At 32.8% G+C, this 23219-nt stretch overlaps 1 protein-coding gene across 1 annotated transcript in view; it reads right to left on the bottom strand.

The window, feature by feature from the left end:
* NKAIN2 (sodium/potassium transporting ATPase interacting 2) overlaps positions 1–23219 on the bottom strand; it is a 1389007-nt gene that overhangs the window by 1364822 nt on the left and 966 nt on the right. The gene's annotated exons all lie outside the window — the stretch shown is intronic.

Raw genomic sequence — 23219 nt, forward strand, 5'->3', positions numbered from 1 at the left:
AATAATTTCACCAACCAAAACAGAAAGAAAAGTGTTAGATGAAGATTTAGCAAATGAAGCCCTTGCAGAAGTAATTTCCCTCTATAGCTGGTGGGGCAGTATATAGCAGTGGAGTAACAGGCTAGAGAAATACTCTTGTTTTGGCATTTTGCAAAATCAGAGTGAAAATATTCCTACCTACTTCAAAAGAGTTGAGTATAGAGTAAGCGAGAAGTAATTTTAGAGGGGAAAGAATTAACAGCTAGGGAATGCTGAAAAAGACCTGGAGAATGCAGGATTTGAGTTTAGTTTTGAAGGAAGCTAGGCAAACAGAGATGTAGAAGGGAAGAGAGTATCAGAGGCATGGAAATTAATGGAGATACAGAAATTTGGGAGATGATGATGTGTTTTAGGAACAAAAATAATCCACTGTAGTTAATTTGCTGAGATAATGGAAATTATTAAAAACTAAGAAGACTCAAAAGGTAGAAGGGGGCCAGTATATGAAAAACTTTAAATGGCAAATAGAGTATTTTTGTATTTGATTTTGAAGGTAATAGGGAGCCACTGGATTTAGGGAGGTGAAGGGAAAAGAAAGGAATTAAGATTTATTAAACACATATTATATTCCAATCACTATAGCACTTTTCAAATATCATTTTCATATACTGGTCCATTTCTACCTTGATTCTTAAAACTACTCTATGAGATAGATGCTATTATTGTCACCATTTAACATTTAAGGAAACAAAGGAATACAACTGGTCAGGGGATGATCAGATATATGCATTATAAAAATTTGTTGGCAAAACTGTTGCTGCTTTTGTTTGTCCTTTATTCTCAAAGATGACCAATAACATCATGAGGGTGATATTTTGGCCTTTGTGTAAACTGGATTTAAGTGAGCTGAGCAAAATCATCATTTTCATTCTCTTCTCCAATCAATGGACTCAATTGGTAAGACAAAGATGAAGACAACTTCAGTGGCTAGTAGCATTGTAGAGAATAGACTGAAATGGGAAGGAACTTGAGGCAGAAAGATTAGATAGAAGCCTATTACAATATTCCAAGTAACAATAAGGAATTATTATTCCTTCATTAAGGTAGTGGTCATGGGAGTAGAAAGAAGGGGAAGTATATAAATGGTATTGTGAAGGTATAAATGAAAAGATCTGGCAATAGATTAGTCTCCTAGTATAACAGAAGGGAATAGGAAAGAAAAGTGGCAAGTAAAGTACTAATAGTTTTGAAAAGAAGGGAGAGTGACTGGGGGGTTAGTACACAACAGCTACCATAATCAATGATAGTAGGAAAATTTTGATACTATGGCTTTCTGAGAGATGAGTAATAATAGCAAATAAAAGTCTGAAAGTAGCAGTGAGAAACAAGGAATTTTGTCCAAAACGAGTGTGTGTTGGGGGTATAACAATGTTTATTTTCCTTTTTTTCTGTAAATAGTTTTTTTTATTTCCTTGTATGTTATATATACTTATCGTCTCCCCTAGTAGAAGGCCAGTGTCTTGTTAGTAGTGCTTGTTTCATTCATTGTATTAGTATCTTCAATGCCTAGCACACTGCCTGACACATAGAAGCTTAATGCTTTTTTGACTAATTGAATGATTTAATAACTCAACATGTTTAAAATCAAAGTCATTATCTTTCCCTTTTAATTCTCTTCTCCATGTTTTGATATTTATATGCAACACCAATGTCCTGATTTCCTTTGTTTGTAATCTGTTGCTATCTATATTTCTTCATTTTCCCTTACCTTTCATATCCAGTCAGTTACTAACTTCTATTAATTCCATCTTCAAAATATTTCTTACTATGGTAAAAGCAACTTCTAGGTCCTCACTTTCACTATTTAAATAATTGCAAAAATATGTTTGGTCATCACTTCTCCACTATTATTCCCATTCATACTTATCCTTAATTTTACTTCCAAAATAATCCCATTTTACAATTAAATCTGGTCATACCCTTCTTTTTCTTAACCATATTCAGTACTTCTATATTACTTCTCACAGTATGATGTCATTCTCTTTTCAAATCATATGTAATACCTCTCCTCCCTGAACAGTGTTCTACTTTCTGCCACTACTTTCCCCCCCCCCCAAAAGAATAAAATCATGTACTGAACTTTCATGCCTTTATTTATGCCTTTACCTAGGTAGTTTCCTATGCCTTTTATTAGTCCTCCTCCTCCATCCCAACTTTGTCTTTTGAATTCTTACACACCCAATCTAAATGCCAACTGTTCCAGTAAGTCTTCCCTTTACCCATCTATACCAGGGCCTTCTCTTCATTTGGAGATGACAATCCTCAGACTTCATGTAGCATTTAGTTTAATAACTTTATCATGTACCAATGTAAGATTCATACCGTCCCCTTAATAGATTATGTGTTTTCCTTAAGACCAGGAATGATGTTTTATCTAAATTTCCTCTCTTGCATATTTTTTAGTTCTATATCTAATGTGAATTCAATGAATACTGTTATTAATTGGTATTAAGTCCTCTCTATGAATATATAGTTAAAAAGTTATTACCCCAAAAGATCCTTTTTAGGGTTCTTCCTTCCCATTAAGGAAGACACCAATTGCTTCTCATTCTTCTTGTTTCTTCTTCTCCTCCTTGTTCAATAACATTCTTATCAGTTCTTATCAGTACACTTTCCACAAGTAAATCCTCCTAATGGCAAAATACTCCTTTACATATAACAGATTCATTTCATATGAAATCCTTATCACTAATAATTTTAGATATTTTACCTACATCATCTGATCATATTCACACACTTCAACAGTTGTTGATTTAATATAAAGTCTTCTGTTTTCTGTTTCTGACTTATCAATGGCCATAGAGATTTACACAAAGAGTTTTATTCAATCAGGGAAAGGCATGCATAGTTCCTACTTTTGAAAGAAAAATTAAGTTACTAAGGCTCATTTGTTCTCATAAGACTATAGCATTGTTCAGCTTTAAAATGTCACTGTTTTATAATTTATGCATTGATTAGAAAATAAAATAAGTATTAAAAATCCTTCTGTGTATAATGTTGATCAACCTAATAGCTCATACAAATGTAAAAATTCATCATATGTATTCCCCATAAGTGAGTCTGACCTTAGATATACATGCATGGTTTTCTGGAGCTTCTTTTAAAAGATCTGCTTCAGATGCTCTTCTGACATATTTATCCTTGGTTCTGAGCTCCAGTGCCACATATCCATCTGTTATTTGAATATGCACAGATCCTTCAAACTCACTGTACTCCAAAATGAATTGAGTATCTTCTCACAAACCAGGGATTCTCAAACTACAGCCCAAGGGCCGGATGCGGCCTCTGAGGATGTTTATGCTGCCCTCAGGGTTATGGCAAATGGGCTGAGGGGCAGAGACAGAGTGTGAGTTTTTGTTTTAACTATAGTTCGTCCCTCCAACAGTCTGAGGGATGGTGAACTGGCTCCTTATTTAAAAAGTTTGAGAACCACTGTGACATAAACCATTTGGTCCTCCTGACATTACTACTTACGTTATAAATGTCAGTAGATAAACATTTATTAAATACCTACTCCATTCTAAATTCTATGCTATTTAATAACTCAAAATGTCCAAAACCAATTTCTTATTTTATATAAGTGGCTTCACCATTCACCCAAGACTCTTCATTCAAAACCTTGTAACAATCCATAATTCTTTCTTGTCTCTCATTCTTCATATCCAATTGGTTACCATATATTACCAACTATACTACCACATTGTCTCTTCTATGCAAATTCTATCTTCTGCTCTATTTTTAGGACCTTATCAATACACATTAATTTATAAATTTTCTCAGAGATCTTCTAATATCTATTCTCCCCATGCCCCAACCTATCCTACATAGCACTGTAAGCTTAATTTTCCTTACATGTCTATCCAGTCATATTGTGAAATTGGGGGGTGTGGTCTGTGCTTAAAAAATTTCAATGGTAAGCTATTTCCTACTGATTAAACATCAAAGTATTCTACCTAACATTTATGATCTTCTGAACCTCCCCCTATTTTTCCAGTCTCAAATCACCCAACTTTATCCTATTCTCCATACTTCAAATTTCATTATTCTAGTCCTCCATACAGTTTAGTTTACCTAAATCTTTGACTCTGCCCATACTTAAAGCTAGGATATCCTTTCTTTGCTTTACACATTTTACACATTTAATTTTTAATAATTCTTTAAAGCTTAATTAAATGTCACATTTTTCAAGAAGCCTTTCCTGGACTCCCTACAATCAATGGTGACACATTATCTCACAAATCCTAAAATGGTTTTATTCCAATTCAATAAAGAAATCAATTAACATATTTCATTTTAATGTGTTTTAAGAACATCTATGTTAAGATCATCTCTTTCTACTATGGGAATATATAGGTCTTTGGTAATAGTAAGTGGTCTAAAAGGGAGGGGGGAATAAATCATCCTGAGAACGATATTTACTACTAAAATATCATATGGTATCTGAACTATACCATGACAAAGTCTATGGTCATCATACCCCAGGAGCAGAAGAGAGTTGGAATAGGTTACTTATAAGCCTATTGACTTTCTCATGGGCTTCAGTTCATATCTCTTTTATAATAGTATCCATAAAAACTAAAATTCTCAAGTAATAGAATGAGAAATTCTGAACAGGCTAAAAAGCTACTACTGGGCTGCAATGGCAGAAGTAGAAAATCACCACTGCTGTAAAAACATGAGCAAATTGGGCATGATTCATTATGTAGAAGGTGGTAACTTTAACATTATGTAATTATAATAACCAATCTTGAATAGAAAGAAAAACTGAAAAAAAAGAGCATGTCTATTATCTTTCATGGTAAAGGTGGATTGGGAGAGAGTGAGATGCTATGGGTATAGAATATTGCCTATAGTCTATCTAACTATCTGATATGGTGGATATGGTGGTTGATTTTTTCAAACTTTTTTAAGTAATAATTTTGTTGTCATTGTTAAAAGAGAAGGTTTTCTGGAAGGATTGTAAAAGACTACATTGGGAAATGAATGTGATTTTAAAACAAAATACATCAACAAAAGTTAAAAGAGAAAGAGGTGATCCCACAACTTAAATATATAGTTTATTGAAGCCAATTCTTCCAACATTGCCAAGTCATGAGATATCTTGTTAGAGATATGAAGAAAGGCAGTATGACTCATGATAATGCTCTACTAGATATATTGGTCTCTATAATAAATTCCTTATGAGAGAACAATTAAACCAAAATAGAGGCCTAAACTCATTAAATGTCCAATAGAATGTCTACAAAAATTCCAAAATATCTGTTCAAGGGGCTATTAGAGCAACAGAAGCATCGTGGTATCCCTTGATTCATATGCAAGTATTTTACCAATACAACTCTTTGTTTTCCCCCTCTTGGATCTTCTAGGGTCTATCTCCCCATTTTGTCTTTCCTTTCTTTCCTTTTGCCCCCTTATTTTAATTGTGTTTTGGAACTCAACTCTTTTATTAAATTGCCCTGGTGACAGTTTAGACTGAGAAGAAATTCTAATGGATAATTCAATTCTATTTTCTGAAAATATCTTAATTTTAGAGATGGGACTCATTGCTAAAAATACACATATACTACCCATTTATGGATGTTATTTTCAGATATTTTGTCCATGATTATATTATGTGAAGCATTTTCTCCAAATTTCCTGTAAATGTAATTTAATTCTTCATGATTTAGAATCTTTTCCTCTTTAGGAAATTGGTCTATAATATTTAATTCAACAAACATTATAGACTTGCACCACACAAGTTACCACTTACAGATTGGGGAGATAAAGACAAAACCAAAAAGTAGATTATTTTTTTTAATTGGGGGAATAGGGATATATAATATATACAAAAAGAAGTAACAAAATCACTTGTTACTTCTTTTTGTGTATGTTGTACATCCCTATCATACACCCCCATTGAAGGGAGAGGTGATAACTACTGAGAATGGCAAAAATACTGAGTTGTATTTTGAAGCAATCCAGGGATGCAGTAAGAAGAACGGATTTCTGATATGCAAGAATATACAGGATATGGTTCAAATGTAGAGGTTTGGTTTGGCAAACACCCTGTTGGAGATGGAGCAGAAAGACTAGTATGTCCTAGTAATTGGGTAGTGCTGCTGAAATTCAGAGTACATATGCATGAAGAGGGAGTGTTTTGGAGTTTAATCCATTAATAAAATTCTGCTGTCCAATTCCTAAAAGTCCCTAAGAAGAGGGAGTGGATTTCTCATAGAAATAGAGAACCCTTCCAAATTATTAATGACCAATTTTACAATGTTGATTAAAGGATGAAAAGGTTTCAAGCTAGATCCATTAGTTAAATGGTATAGCAATATCTTCAGATTCCTCAGTCTCAGTACCAGGTTTTGATCAGTAGTTTTGAAAGATTAAATTGTCAGTGCTTAGCTCAAAGCTTAGATCAAAACAAGCAGACTTATGTATTTCTGACTGACTTTGGAATCTTAGGATGAGAAATAGGATAACTGAGAGTACAAGTAGGCTTTTGTTTTTTGGGGTTTTTTCTATATAGCAGAAACCTAAGTCTTATCTATGCCAGAGGCATTTTCTCCAGTGACCTCTTACTTTTCTCCTTTACCCTCTTTTTTATATCAGTCCAATGCTTTAAGGATAGTTTCTATGCTATTATGATTTTAGTTTCTTTAGCTTCTGGGTAGGATTGAAGCTACAGTTTGAATTAGGCAAACTAATTTACTAAGAAAGCTTTTTCTTGCAGGCATTTCAGGGAGCAACTGTTAACTGGGCAAATACAAAAACGAACAATTATCAGTGAATTCAAGGAAGCTAAGAAACCCTTTTATTTTTACTAGACAGGTTATGGAGGCTCCCCCTACCCAATTACCCAGATAATGGCCTCAATTCTGCTTCACCTTGCCTGAATAAACACAAAGTCTCCTTTACATTTTAAATAAAGATCTTCTTATCTAAACATATCAGGCTCCAACCAAAAAAAAAACTAGTTTTCACAATATATACTTACCTAAAATGTTTTAGGCCAAAACACCTGTTAATTCATTCTTATGCCAGTAACCAGAGCCTAGGGCCCTGTAACAGAATAAACTCTATATTTAGTAGAAGTATATCACTTAAGTAAATATTCAGAAATCCTTATTTGTTGCCTTTGTTTGTCCTTAATTCTAAAATGGGTCTTTGAGTTCAAAGGGTAATGTCTCTACTTGCAAGTGAATTGTATTTCAGTGAGATAAGACTGTTCAAAGTCTTCAGCCTCACTCTCCCCTCCAGAATTATTGGAATCCAGTGGAAAGCATATGTCAAAATGACTGGCACTGGCCCTGGATGCAGTGGGAAACCCTGGCCTTTTTAAGCTAAGATTTTCTCAATTAATTTGAGGCAACACCCATTCAGTAATTAAAGGGTAGGTGAGAATTGAGGTAAAAGATGGTCTAGTTTGCTTTCACAAAAAGAATCCATCTGGGAGGGGAAGATGATAGGAGTTTGACATATTTGTAGAGAATGTTGATGTATCATAGGAACTATCTAATCTAATCCTACATCTTCATTATACAGATGAGAAAACTGACACCACAAAAGGTAAGTCATGAGGTTATAATTAGATTTTATTGTGGCAATATAAAAAAGGGAATAGAGGTAAAAAAAAAAAAGGGGGGGATTCTACTGGAAAAAGAGGCAAATGGTGGCAAAATGAGGAAAATTACATTTCATGAGGAGGCAAAAAAGATCTATTATAATTGAGGGAAAGAAGGAAGGGGGATGAATATTGTGTGAATCTTACTTTCATCAGATTTGGCTCAAAGAGAGAATATCAGGCATATTTGCTTTTACACGGAAACTTGTCTCATTCTGGGAGGGGACAGGGGAAAGGAAAGGAGGAGGCTAATAGAAGAAAAAACAGAAGTAGTAGGGGAAAGGTATAAGAAAGGGAGAGGGGCTGCAAAGGGGGATGGCAATTTGAGGGAAATGGTGGACAGAAACAAAATACTGGGGAGGAGGGAAAGGAGGAAAGGAAATAGAAAAGCACAATTTAGGGTAGCTAAGATGGTGGGAAATACAGAATTAGTCATTTAACTGTGAATTTGAATGGGATGAACTCTCCCATAAAATGAAAGGAGTTGCAGATGAGATTAAAACCCAGAATCCTATAATATGTTGTTTACAAGAAACACATTTAAATCAGAGTGATACATATTAAGTAAAGGTAAAAGGCTGGAGCAGAATATATTCTGCTTCAAGTAAAGTAAAAAAAGCAGGTATAGTGATCCTAATCTCAGATTAAGCAAAAGCAAAAAATAGATCTTATTAAAAGAGATAAGGAAGGAGACTATAGCTTGCTATAGGGTATCATAAATAATGAAGTAATATCAATAACTAAACATATATTCATCAAGTAGTATAACATCTAAATTCCTAGAGGAAAAGTTAAGAGCTGAAGAAGAAAAAGACTATACTAGTAGGGGATCTCAAAGTGGATCTCTCAGAATTAGATAAATTGAAGCACAAATAAATAAGAAAGATGTTAAGGAGGTAAATAGAATTTTAGAAAAAAAATATGTATGATAGATCTTTGGAGAATATTGAAATGGAGACAGAAAGGAGTATACTTTTTTCTTGGAGGTTCATGGAACCTATGCAAAAATTTACCATATATTAGACCATAAAAACCTCAAAATCAAATGGAGTAAGGCAGAAATAGTAAGTGCATCTTTTTTAAGATCATGATGCAATAAGAATCACATGTAATAAAAAACCAGGAAAAAGTAGACTAAAAGTTAATTGGAAATTTAAAAATATGATCCTAAAGAATGAGTGGGTAAAACAAATCATAGACACAATCAATAATTTCATTAAAGAGAATGACAATAATGAAACAACATACCAAAATTAATGGGATGCAGACAAAGTAGTTCTTAGGGGAAATTTTATATCTCTAGATGCTTACTTGCATAAAATAGAGAAAGAGAAAATCAGTGAATTGGGCATGCAACTAAAAAATCTAGAAAATATAAAAAAAATTTAAAAATCCCCAAGTAAATGCCAAATTCAAAATTCTGAAAATAAAAGGGGAGATTAATAAAAGTGAAAGTAAAATCAAACTTTTGAACTAATAAACAACACTAAGAGCTGGTTTTATGGGGGAAAAAAACCCCAACAAAATAGATAAACCTGTAGTTTATTTGATTAGAAAAAGGAAAGAAGAAAATTGTTAGTATAAAAAATGAAAAGGATGAACTTTCCAAATTGGAACAAAAATTAGGAACTATTTGAACAACTGTATGGCAATAAATATGATAATCTAAGTGAAATGGAAATTTAGAAAAACATAGATTGCCCAGATTAACAGAGTAGGAAATAAATTACTTAAATAGCCCAATTTTAGAAAAATAAATTGAACAAGCTACTTATCAACTCCCTAAGAAAAAATTCTCCAGGACTAGAAGGATTTACATGTGAATTCTATCAAATATTTAAAGAATAATTAAGGAAAAATAAGGAAAGAAGGAATCCTACCAAATCCCTTTTTATGACCCAGACATGGTGCTGATACTTAAAACAGGTAGGGTCAAAACAAAAAAAATAAAATTATAGACCAATTTCCCTAATGAATATTGATGCAAAAATCTTAAATAAAATATTAGCAAAGAGACTACAGCAAATTCTTCCCAGGATAATACACCATGACCATGTAGTATTTATATCAGGAATTCAGGGATGGCTCAATAATAGGAAAACTGTTAGCATAACTTGCTATATTAATAACTAAACTAACAAAAATCATGTGATTCTCTCAATAGATGCAGAAAAAGTATTTGACAAAATCCAACACCTATTTTTATTAAAAAACACTAGAGAGTATAGGAATAAATGAAGTTTTCCTTAAAATCATCAAGAGCATCTATTTAAAGCCATCAGCAAACATCAGATGTAATGGGAATAAACTAGAACCATTCTCAATAAGATCAGGGGTAAAACAAGGTTGCCCAATATCACCATTACTATTCAATACTGTATTAGAAATGTTAGTGCTAGCAATAAGAAAAGAAAAAGAGAGTAAAGGAATTAGAATATCACGGTAAGGAGGAAACCAAATTATCACTCTTAGCAGATGATATAATGGTATACTTAGAGAATCCTAGAGAACCAACTGAAAAACTACTAGAAACAATTTACAACTTTAGCAAAAGTGTAGAATACAAAATAAATGCACATAAATCATCAGCATTTTTCAGAATTTTTATGTATGATCAACAAATTCTAGCAGTAGGAGATACGAAGAGAAATTCCATTTAAAAATAACTGTAGATAATATAAAATATCTGGGAGTCTTCCTGCCAAGGCAAAGTCAAGAACTATATGAACACAATTACAAAACACTTTCCACACAAATAAAATCTCTTGGGAAAATATCAAGTACTCATGAGTAGGCTGAGCTAATATAATAAAAATGACAATACCATGTAAATTAATCTATTCAGTGCAATACCAATCAAACTCCCAAGGAATTACTTCCACAGAGCTAGAAAACACAATAACAAAATTCATCTGGAAGAATAAAAGGTCAAGACTTACAAGGGAATGCATGAAACAAAATGCAAATTAAGGTGGTCTCACTGCACCAGACTTAAATCTATATTATAAAGCAGTGGTCATCAAAACCATTTGGCACTGGCTAAGAAATAGAGTAGTGGATCTGTGGAATAGATTAGGTTCACAGAACAAAATAGCAATGTCTATCATATCTAGTTTTTGACAAACACAAAGACCCCAGCTTTTGGGATGAGAACTCATTATTTGACAAAAACTGCTGGGAAAATTGAAAATTAATATGGACTAGGTATTGACCCACACCTAACACCCTATACCAAGATAAGATGAAAATGGGTTAATGATTTAGACATAATGAGTGATATTATAAGCAAACTAGAAGAACAAAGAATAGTTTACCTCTCAGATCTGTGGAGAAGGTAGGAATTTGTGGCCAAACTAGAACTTGAATACATAACTGAATGCAAAATGGATAATTTTGATTATATTAAATTATAAAGTTTTTGTGCAAATAAAACCAATGCCGACAAAATTAGAAGGGAAGCAATAAAATGGGATTTTTTTTTACAAAGATTCTAATGAAAGTCTTATTTCTAATATATAGAGAGAACAGACTCAAATTTATAAGAATTCAAGCCATTTTACAATTGGTAAATAGTCAAAGGATACGAACAGGCAATTTTCAGATGAAGAAATTAAAACTATTTCTAGTCATATGAAAAAGTGCTGTAAATTATTATCGGTTAGAGAAATAGAAATTAAGATAACTCTGAGGTACCACTACATATCTCTCAGATTGACTAAGATGACAGGAAAAGATAATGACGAATATTGGAGGGATACTAATACATTGTTGATGATGATGTAAAATGATTCAACCATTCTAAAGAACAATTTGGAACTATGCCCAAAGGGCTATCAAAGTGTGCATACCCTTTCATTCAGCAATGTTTGTACTGGGTTTGTATTCCAAAGAGATCTTAAAGGAGGGAAAGGAATCCACCTATGCAAAAAATGTTTGTGGCCCTTTTTGTAGAGACAAGATGCTAGAAATGAATGGATGCCCATCAGTTGGAGAATTGCTGAAAAAGTTATGGTATATGAATGTTATGGAATATTATTATTCTACAAAAATGAACAGCAGGATGATTTCAGAGATGCTTGGATAGACTTACATGAACTGAAGCTAAGGACCAGGAAATCATTATACACAGCAAGATTATACTATGATCAATTCTGATGGACATGGCTCTTGTCAATGATGAGGTGATTCAGACCAGTACCAATGGCCTTGAGATGAAGAAAGTCATCTTCACCCAGAGAGAAGACCATGGCAACTAAATATAAATCATAACATAGTATTTTCACTCTCTGTTATTGTTTGCTTGTATTTGCTTTTCTTTCTCATTTTCTTCCTTTTTTGATTTGATTTTTCTTGTGCAGTATATTTGTGGAAATATGTATAGAAGAATTGCCCGTGTTTAACATATATTGGATTACTTGCCAATGGGGGAGGGAGGAGGAGGAAGGTAGGGAAAAAAATTAGAACACAGGCTTTTGTAGGGATTAATGTTAAAAATTATCCATGTAAATATTTTGAAAATAAAACGGTATACTTTTTTTTTTTAAAGAAGTTTAACTTGTCCAAAAGTGCATAGATAATGAGCAGCACATCCAAGCCTAGAACCCTTCTCTAGTACTGTGAGGTGAGGGTGGTAGAGTTAAAATTAACAGAAACATTGTTTAGCCCAAAAATTAGGGGGCATTGGTGAGGACTGGGATGGTGAAGGACTCACAATAGGTACCTTTAACTACAAGTAGAGCTGTTCTATGTCATGGGGATACAAGTTATTTCTCTTGTCCTGCAATTAGAAACAGTGGGTGGAAGTTACAGGCTTAGGCTTGATTTAACCTAAACAGACTAGCAATTAGAGTTATCTAAAATTGGTATGGACTGCTTCAGCAGGAAGTGATGAGTAGACATCTTCAAAGATAATCTTTATAACTACTCATTGCATATATCATAGAAAGGATTCTTATACAGAAATAGGTTAAATGAGATGTTCTCTCACCATTCCTTCAAGCAGATTCTGGGAGTCTGTGAAATCTTAGCCCAAGTACTCTAGCCACTAAATCCAACTCCTTTAGGCTACTGCTAAATGGCAGCTAGCCTTCAGCAATATACTTTTCAATTGAATAAAGTAATTTTGATCTTCTGCTTCACAAACAAGAGAACTATCATCACCTAATCCAAAAGGGCAAATCTTTCCAGTTGCAGATGACATAGTCTGGGGGAAGACCAATGAAGAAAAGATTCCTCCCCTCACCCCAAACACAATCAAAAGTTCCACAGGAAACTATTTCCAACTGTAATGAATGGCAACCAGAGTGAAATTGCAGCAATCACCAATTATGCTGGAAAATGGGCTTCCCCCTTTCCCAATCACTAATTAGTAAAATTCAGGACAACAGAATATGGAAGTACCTTAGAATATGAGAGAGAGAACTCTTCTCTCCACTACTTTGTAGGTTGAAGGAAAGAAGACAACCCACTCTCCATTCAAGGAAAAGGGGTAAGTTGAATTACAGGACTAATTTTTTAAAATTATGCTTTATTTTCATCTACCTCACAAATCAATTGCATTTAATTGATATCCATACATAATATCAGTGTGAATATACTTATTGGATATGATGTCAAAAAGGGAGAAGGGGAAGAAAACAAACAAACAAAAAAACTATGCACTGACTGTTTATCATAACTGCCTCCAAAATGAACTGCAACTTGAAGGAAAGAAGCATATGTATTTTTTGTTTTAAATCATCTCTTGTTTAATTCATTTAAAATGTGTCCACCTCTATGATTGTCCAACATTTAGCAGTCCTTTGCTAAAAGTCAATGCTACCAATTGAAATTCAGCAGGGATAAACTCCTCTCCAGATTTTGTTTTCATACTGACAACTCCAAAAGCAATCAGAGATATGTCTCTTGTCTGCAATCAACCCAAGACACCTTTCTCAATCTAGATAACCAAATGATAATAATTTGTGAATAAGAAAAAGTCAAATAGATATGAATATTTTAGCATGGGACATTTTATATTTACCTACTCCTATGATTTTATTGGGATGAGAGCAACCTCTAATAAGAAAATTTCTTGCATCATTGTAGATCTACAACCCTATGGCAAGATATTGTTTGTGAGAATTGCCTGATGGCACCAATATATTAATGGACTTGCCAGGCATATTGACATGGCCAGTATAGATCATCTGGAGATGCAACTCCCTCACTTTGAAGCACGCTTAACTATCAACTATGTCATGCTTGCTGCCTCTCATGATCAAAACAAATCCAACAAAAAAGCTGGTGTTATTGAAGTCTCCTAAACATGTAAGAAAACTTTAGGGACATCTTTGACACTTTCTTATTCCTCACCCATCACATTTAATCACATGCCAAATCTTATTCATTCTAAGGTCAATTTCTTTAGCATTATATCCACTGTACTCCTACCATAACCACTTGAGTTTGAGTTTACATGCTTATAATTGCTTGCCTAGATGATTTTAAGGGGTTCCTAATGTTATGCCACAATTCCCTTTGATTGTTCTACCTCAGTTTTCCTTAACTATTCTACCTCAATTTCCCTGAATTGTTCTGCCTGCCTGTAACATCCCCACTCCTAACCATTAATGCTGATATAACTTAGGGCTAGCCACCCTAAGGTTATAAGCTGTGGATGTTTAATCAAGATAAAGAGAAAGACCTTCTATTTTGACTCCAGACTTTCCCATCTTATTTGAATGTCCTTTGCTCACTCTGCCTCCCCCATCTCATCATTGTTCTTTCCAATCACTAAACCCTATAAAGAATCTGTGGAACCCCACATTCGATACTAGACTTGGAAACGAGAGTCCAATCCAGTCATTTAATCAAACTTTCCAATAAATTAATTATTACAACTCTCTAATCTCTATCCTGTCTCATTTTCTCTGGCATTAAGCACTGATCTTGCCTCCAAACTCTTGAAAGAAAGAGCTCCAATTCATCCTTCACATCATATCATCCCAAACCATCTTCTTAATGTACTCCTTATATCACTTCCTTCTTCAAAAAATCTATGGGCTCTCAGCTGAAAACCCAATTAATGAGTTCAATTCACTTACAATCTTTTGTCCAGCTTTTCTTACACAATATCCCACCCTTTTATAAAATTCTCTATGTAACAGTCAACTAGACCACTTTATTATTCACATCCTGACCTCATATACATCTTTCACTCATATCAGCCTTTACATGGAATATTCTTCTTCCCCACTTCTTGTCTCTACTTTATGAAGTCTGAACAAATCGGGTAGACATGAATTACCTCCCTTCAGATTATTCATAGCACTTTGTAAAAACTCCTTTTAACTTATCACATTCTACCTTGCATTCAATGACAAGTGCATGCCTTACTCTTCCATGTAAATGATAAATTCTTTTAAGGGCAGGCCTATATTTAGTTCTAACTATTTTTTAATCCCAATACCTACTAGATTTATTTGCACAATGTAGTACTTACTTAATTCATGTCTGCTGAATTGAATAAGAAAAAAAATGCAAAGGTATGAAATCAAGCTGACACGAAAATACTTTTATGAGGTCATTAACTGTCAAAATGGATAGACCATTGGATTACAGAAAGACCTGAGTTCAAATGTAGTTTAAGACATTTAAAACACCCTGGAAAACTCATTTAAAAACTGTTCACTTCAGAAATTTTATCTGTAAAATGGGGATAATAAGAGAAACTATCTTTCAGGGTTATGGTGAATTTAAAATGATATAATATTTTAAAGCATCTGGCAAACCTTAAAAGCATTATATAAGATAGCTAGTATTTATGTAGAACTTTAATAGCTTTATAGATAATGCTACATAAATGCTATTATAGGAAAACAGCATTTTAAAAACCATTTTCACAAAATTTTTTTTGCATGTAACAAGTAAACAAATTTACTGAATATTTCAGGAAATGTTCATTGAAATTAAATGTTAAGTAAGATAAACATAAAACTTATAACTTACTTGTTCACAGAATATTTTATTATTTTGATAACCAATTATTCTCACTTAAAGGTGACAGAAAACAACTTCTATGACATAAATTAGGTAAGTACATTTTCTTTTCTTCCTTCCTTCCTCTCTCCCTCCCCTCCTCCTCCTCCTCCTCCTCCTCCTCCTCCTCCTCCTCCTCCTCCTCCTCCTCCTCCTCCTCCTTCTTCTTTTTTTGGCTGAGGCAATTGGAGTTAAGTGATTTGCCCACAGTCACACAGTTAGGAAGTGTTAAGTGTCTGAGGTCAAATTTGAACTCAGATCTTCCTGATTTCAGGGCTGGTGCTCTATCCACTGCACCACCAAGCTGTCCCCGGGATTTAAATTAGATAAAATTTGAGATTTTCTCATATGTTCTTGAGAATGGATAAACTATAAAAGAAGAAAAATACTGAATTTAGGAGAGAAAATTAGTCTTTTAGTAAAAGAACCCTCTTACTTGTCAGTATACTTTCTATATGAGTGTGTATATATATATGTACATACACATAAAAATGATAAATATAAAAAGACCAAATTACTATATATTAATATAATATAAAGCTAGAGGAGATATAGAGACAAAGAGATTGAGAATTAGGAACAGAGACAGCATGTTGAAATATGAAAGGAATATATATTGGAAGGAAATAAAACATTTGCAGGAAACCCAGTTGGCAAAATATAGTACATCATCAAACATCTCAAAGCCACTCAAGAGAAAAAGGTTGATACAATATTATTTATTCCCTTTGAGATTAACAGAGCATATTTCAAGTATTTCTTTTTATTAGGAAGAAAAAATGTTTTAAACCACTTTTATGGAAATTATTTCTATTAAAAGCACTTGTCTTAATGACTATTTAAGACCAAAAACTATATTCATTACAGAAAGGCATTCTGGTCAACTGTATATAGTTAATCCCAAGTGTCTAATTATACTGAATATATATACATATATATTATATTATTCAATTCTTACTTACAATTATGTCAATTAATAAGTATTATAATGTATCATAAATTATTGTTTTATTATAATTATGATAGCATCATATTAATACTAAATATATCACAATAAAGAAAAAATGTTACAAGTTAACAATACAAAGAAGAAAAACACTTGTTTGGGAGGAGGAAGAAGACTGCATTAGATGGTACAAATTTAGATTCAAAATTTCTCTTCTAAATTTTCAAAAAATCTTCAGGCCATGCAAATTAACATATTAATTTTATTAATATTATATTCACAAATTGCTTAAGGGAATAATATTTGATTGATCGAAAATTGTGTCTTCATTATATGTAAGAACATAGCTTATTTCATACTTGGAAATTTTGGTCATAAATAACAATAGCATCAACATTAATCGATAGCTATAAAGCACTTTTTCAGTACATGGAAAACAATTTCATTAGAGCAACTATAATGTAGGTATTATATTTTTTTTATATATATGAGGAAATTGAGGTTTGGAGAAGTCAAATTACTTGACCAAGATCACTGTAATATATGTGTGTGTGTGTGTGTGTGTGTGTGTGTGTGTATACACACACATATATATTCTATTTAAAACATATAGCTATACATACATTAACACCTTATTATTTACTTTTTTTTCTTACAGCATAAAAAAAGATCAAAGCCAATCCAAAGCCAAACAAACAAAAACATTGTTATTAGACACTATTATTATTCATGGTTTTTAATATATGTTCAGTTTTTGGTACAAAAAATTAATTATTACTACTAACAATGTACAGTAATTTTATTAGATATCTCATATTTCAAAGAAGAAACTGAGGATTTTAGAAACTAAGTGTTTTAGCCATACTTACAAAATCCATTAAGTGTTAGATTGGGGATTTAAAACCAGGTCTTATGATTCCAAGAGTTTTTCTACTACATCAGGCTATTCTTCTTTTAACTTCAATAAAGACAAAACTCATGTAGAATCTCAAGCTAAGGCTAACCACAATCCAAAGATCACATCATTGTCATACATCCCTTTATGATCCAGTCAAAGCTCATAAATTTAATTGTCCCTGCCTATGCCAACAGTTTTAAATGCTTCTCCAAGAATGTAGAGGAAGTGAATGTATAGAGGTAGCACTCTACATCCTTAGTGGTCAACCTCCGTCCTTCCTTCCTTCCTTCCTTCCTTCCTTCCTTCCTTCCTTCCTTCCTTCCTTCCTTCCTTCCTTCCTTCCTTCCTTCCTCTCTTCTTTCCCTTCCTTCCTTCCTTCCTCTCTTCTTTCCCTTCCTTTCCTTCTCTCTGTTCATATAGGTATCATCTCCTTATCTGCAGATGCTCCGTCCAAAGGAATGTAATTTTTGATCCTTGAAAGCTCAAAAGACATCTTTGGATTTATGGACTAGATTTCTTTTTTAAGGACCATGCCTTAAACTCAAAGCATTCTAATTCTCATTGTTAGCCAACAATATGTTCCAGATCAAATCCCAAATTTTGTCACTGTTTGAGTTCTGATTGGTTCAGGGAAAATGTAAATAGCACTTGTTTCTGTTTTTGGCTAGAAAGCCTGACGGTCTTCCCTTCCCAGAATGATTTTTTTTTGGGGGGGGGGGAATTAGGTAACACATTAGTTCTTCACTGCCTCATTTCTTACCTAACCTTAATCATTTAATGCACATTATCTCAAGTCAAACTGAGATTGGTAAAAGACCTTGGCTTTAAAAATCTAAAATATCCCATTGCATCCAGGGCTATCTCCAGTTTTCCTGATCTACATTTTGCCATCAGACTCAGATGGATCTGGAGAAGAAAATGAGGCTGCTGATTTTGCACAGGTAGCCTCACTTAAAATCCAATTCACTTACATGTCATGGCATCACTGCTCTGATATTATTCAACAAGGAAGGACAATCAACAACAGTGGGTTGGAAGAAACTAATATTGAATCTTTAAAAGAAAATAATTGTTTAAAAAACTGTTAGACAAGCACAAACGTCAAGATAATTGACAAGCAACTCATATATAGTATTTTAAGAATAATAGAGCACTTTTTTCCAAAAGAGATATATGGTGTAATTATTATCTCTGTTTTAGAGATAAAGAAATTAGGGCTTTGAGAGGCTAAAGAACTTGGTCATACTCACATAGCTGGGGAAGTATCCTGGATCTTATTTGAATTTGATCTTCTGATTAAAAAGAATGTGAGCATTCATATGGTGCTTTCAAGCTTCAAAGAATTTTCCATGATCCTCACAGAAACCCTATGATCTAAGTGCTATGATTATCCCTATTTTATAGGTAAGGAAACTGAGGCTGAGAGGTGTTAAGTGATTTGCCCACAGGCTTATAGTTTTACAGGATTTACATTGGGATCTTTTATGACCAAGAATTAAGTAATTAATTCTTCACTACTTCACTACTTCACCTAGCCTCCTGAGTTTTTCAGTTTTTTTTTTTGTTTGTTTGTTTTTTGTTGTTGTTAGCCCAATCTTTTAACAAGTATAATGGGTACATTTGAGGGTTTCTTTTTCTATTCGATGAATATTTTGTCTTTGATTTAACATCCATAGCACTATATAACATGGTTGTTGCATTTTATGCAAATGGTAAAATGAAAAAAAATCATATATATAGGAAAAAATATCAGGAAAGGCATGAAATTATAATTTTTAGGGAAACATCTTTGCTTTATTTAGGTAAATAAGTTACAAATATGCCAAAACTTGCCTAGGTAATATGTGATACTTTTTATATGTTTTCAAGAAATTTAATTTGAAAGTCTTATTTTCAAAGCAGCAATTAAATGCCACACAATTAAGAACACAGCATTATATCATCAGAGGCACCAAGGAAATATTGCATAATTATAATAAATCTGTGTTGTTGTTTTCCAGTCTGTCCACATAGTCATGGCCTACTTCTTCTACAAACGTGTGTATCACTATAAGTGCTTAGTAATTGTGCAGTAGATGGCAACTGATGATTCTTAATTAAGTTTCAAATGTGCTTCCTCACACAGCTGCACACACATGTGCACAGAGCTAATCGTTAGTTGCACCTGCTCCAACTTAGGAATATTTCACAGTGCACATGGCAAGAATGGCATTTTCAAGTGTTAATTTGTTGAATGTAAATCAATATATTTTTTCAATATTTAATGGCACATGCTTCTTGACAATTGCCGCTTATATACACAAAATTTGAAATGTAAAAGTTAACTGGTTTGAGTTGCTGACCTAAAATAGTAGTGACTTTTTAGACATGAAATAACAAAAAAAAAACTTTAAAAAACTCCTTCTTCCTGACTATTACCTATATCCCAGCCCACACATAATTTAAATGATCAATAAATGAGGTATTTTTCAAAATGTATATTAGAAAACTGTTTCCTTCTAATCAGACACTGAGTATTTTAGTCAATTTTTCCTCTTAAAAACATTAAAAACAAAATTGAAAAGAAAAAAAATTGGTTTCTACTGGCAAGTCCACTACAACAAATGCAATTGTGATTTTCTACTCTTATCTGAAATCTTTAGTTATAAAGCATTAAGGACAGAAATGATAAAAAGAAATTACCTTCTTAAGATTATGAGCTTAAACTCTTCGTTCTGCAAATGCAGCAAACCTGGCTCCAAAGATCACATCTGTTTCCTTAAGAATCACCTAAAAATCTGAAGTTAGACCAGCCACACAGCTGCAGAGATTTTAATTTGTGATGAAGGAGAATATTTCCTTTTACTTGAAATGAAAGTTTTTCACAATCTCTCTAGAATGGATTTCCTAATACCAACTCCATTCCTTTTTTGGTGCTAGAGGAGAACATGATGGTGGCAATTATCAAATATTGTTCATCACCAAACAATAAACATATAACTTAATTAAGAGTAAGGTTAAGGAATCATGACATACACATTTAATACTTTAATTTTTTATTAAAATAATAATCTTGAATCAACTGGACCAGGTTGATATATACTTCTATGTGAAAACAAAATCTATTTTATTTCTTCCTCAAGAAGAGCAAATGAAATAAATGCATTTTTTCTCAAGTTCAAATAATGTACAAATTATGAAGCTTTCAGAAGATTTGGAGTTTTGATTCTCTAAAATTCAGTGAAAATGAAAAGACAAATTAGACAATTCTTGTTGCTAAGAATTTGCCAAAAGCCATATGACAAGAAAACATCTTAAACAACTTAGGAGTAAATCAACAAACCTGCATGAACTTTGCTGTCAATCAAAAGTACACAGGGATAATACTCATTCTGAAAACTTAGTTTATAATATTACCTTGTCTTAATTTAACACTGTAGCATATCAAAAGTAATCTACAAAAACAAAAGAAAAATATAAATTTTATCATTTTATTAACCTATATGCTTCTGCCACTTTTGAAATATTTTAAATAAATGTATCTATCCAAAGTTTGTAATATTCTTACAAGCAAGTATGATCAAGAATTTAGATACATTTGGGGCCTTTTAAAATGTGTGATTATCTCACCCTATCAGACCAATTGGCTCTTCTTCATCCTTTGTTTTTGTTCTGCATCTGCATTAACATGGCTGCTAATTATATTAGTCTGGTGGCACATAAAGTCTGGATGGGAAACTCACATGATTTTAAGTGAAAGTATCCTTTGACACACAAATACATTTTTGATGCAATTGACCACTCTTATTTTAAAGTGCCCAGTAGCTTGTTAGGAAAGTGAGTTGTGATTTCTATTTTTCTTTTTCACAAACAATATGACAGTTCAGTCATCCATGCACATACAAATACACACAAAGAAGCTTTTAGTCTTGTATTTCTATGTATATTTAATTCAACCTTTTAAAACTGTACTCTATAATCAATTTGAAAGTTTGAGATTTCTTTTTATTCAGGATATTACATATACTGTTAACAATTATATATAACTTACTTCCATCAAGCCCTACTAAGTTAAATGTTTCAAAGTTAAATCACCATTAAACAAAATTCTGCATAAATGTTCCTACCACCCACTCATTCTCACAGTTCCATGCTATTTTTTTTTTAACACAATGAGTTGGCAAATGTGTTGCTTTTCTTAACAATCCCTCCAAATGAGAATGTTTGAAGATTCTCCTTATCTTCTACCACTTGTATACAATTTAGATTGTTCAGACATTCTTTTGCACAAATGATGTAAACTTTCTAATTTTTTTTGGTCTCTTTCAATGAGAATAGGAAATATTTGTTCTAAAACTCTGATAAAACCAGGCTTCAAAATATGCTTAAATGTTGCTCAAAAGAAGGTTACACTATTAAATTTTTACATAACATTCTTCTCACTTGTTTTAAGAACCAATTATAAAAAAAAAAATGAGTAATTACCAAATTAAAACACTCCTCAACATATATCACCAATTTAGGTGAAAGATGAATTTACTCAGGCAGATTATGACAAGTAAACTACAACAACCCAGAGCATTTATACAAAAAAAAAAAAAATTCAGCCAAACCATAAGAATGAAAAATGTAGATATGGTGACAATTGATATAGAATAAAGTACATTTAAGATATTTTGGTGTCAGTTCTACTAGTAAATTCTTTCCTTTGTGGATAGCTTAGTTGATTTAGTTCTCAGATTTGTTTCCTTACTGGATTTTCTTTAGCACCTACTTTCATGAAACTATTGAGAATGCTGATAGCCTCTCATAACAAGTTATGCTCTCCAACCAAAGATATTTGGCAGGTTAGAAAAAAAAAAATCAAACAGTATATGCTAACTTGCTGCTTCTTTTCAACAACAAATTAACTATTTAAAGACTTTATTATTTATCTAAATCCTTTCTCCTTCAAGTCTCCCCCCCACACACATATGTATATTAGAGAACTGGAACTCAAACATGTGACATTTTCCATTGTTGGGTACTTGGCTCAGTACAATTGCATAAGATTCCTCACAAAGTCCATAATCCAACATCCTATGTGGACAGAAAACTAACTAATTAGGAACCCTTACTTAGACAATATAATGCTTTCTCCCAAAATGCTTTTTAGCAGGACCAAATTTAGAATGCTACCATTTAAAAATAGTATATGGCAAATGTTTTTTGTTGAGTTCCTCTGGTCTTTTAAGTATTTCTTAATTTCTGGCATACATACTTTAAAATACAATGCTGCCAATACACAATATGTCCCACATAGGTGTATGTTTCTAATGTCTTACTTCTATAACCCTTAAGGTTAGCATATAGATATATCTAACTATATGAAAAGGAATATCAGCTGAAAAAAGTCAAGATTTTCATATTTCACTGGTTTAGCAGTTGGATAACAAACTGTTTGTGTCTGGAATTACTGTTCTATATTTATACTAACAAAAACATGTAAACCATAAATGAATAGACAAGAAATATCAGTTTGCTTAAAGAAATGAAAGCCACCAAGTTTAACCCATACCTTTCAAAAAGGAATTCAGAGAGGTGTAAGGAATGGGTGGAGTAGATAAGTGAGTAAGTAAGTGTGGGAGGTGGGGGTGGAGTCTACCCCTCCTGTACAATAGTAAATCTACCTGAAATAATTTCAGATGTGGATAATATATTTTCCACCTTTCCTTTTTTTCCTCATTCCT

The sequence above is a fragment of the Sminthopsis crassicaudata genome, chromosome 4, assembly GCF_048593235.1.
Source record: "Sminthopsis crassicaudata isolate SCR6 chromosome 4, ASM4859323v1, whole genome shotgun sequence".
Classification (NCBI taxonomy): domain Eukaryota; kingdom Metazoa; phylum Chordata; class Mammalia; order Dasyuromorphia; family Dasyuridae; genus Sminthopsis; species Sminthopsis crassicaudata.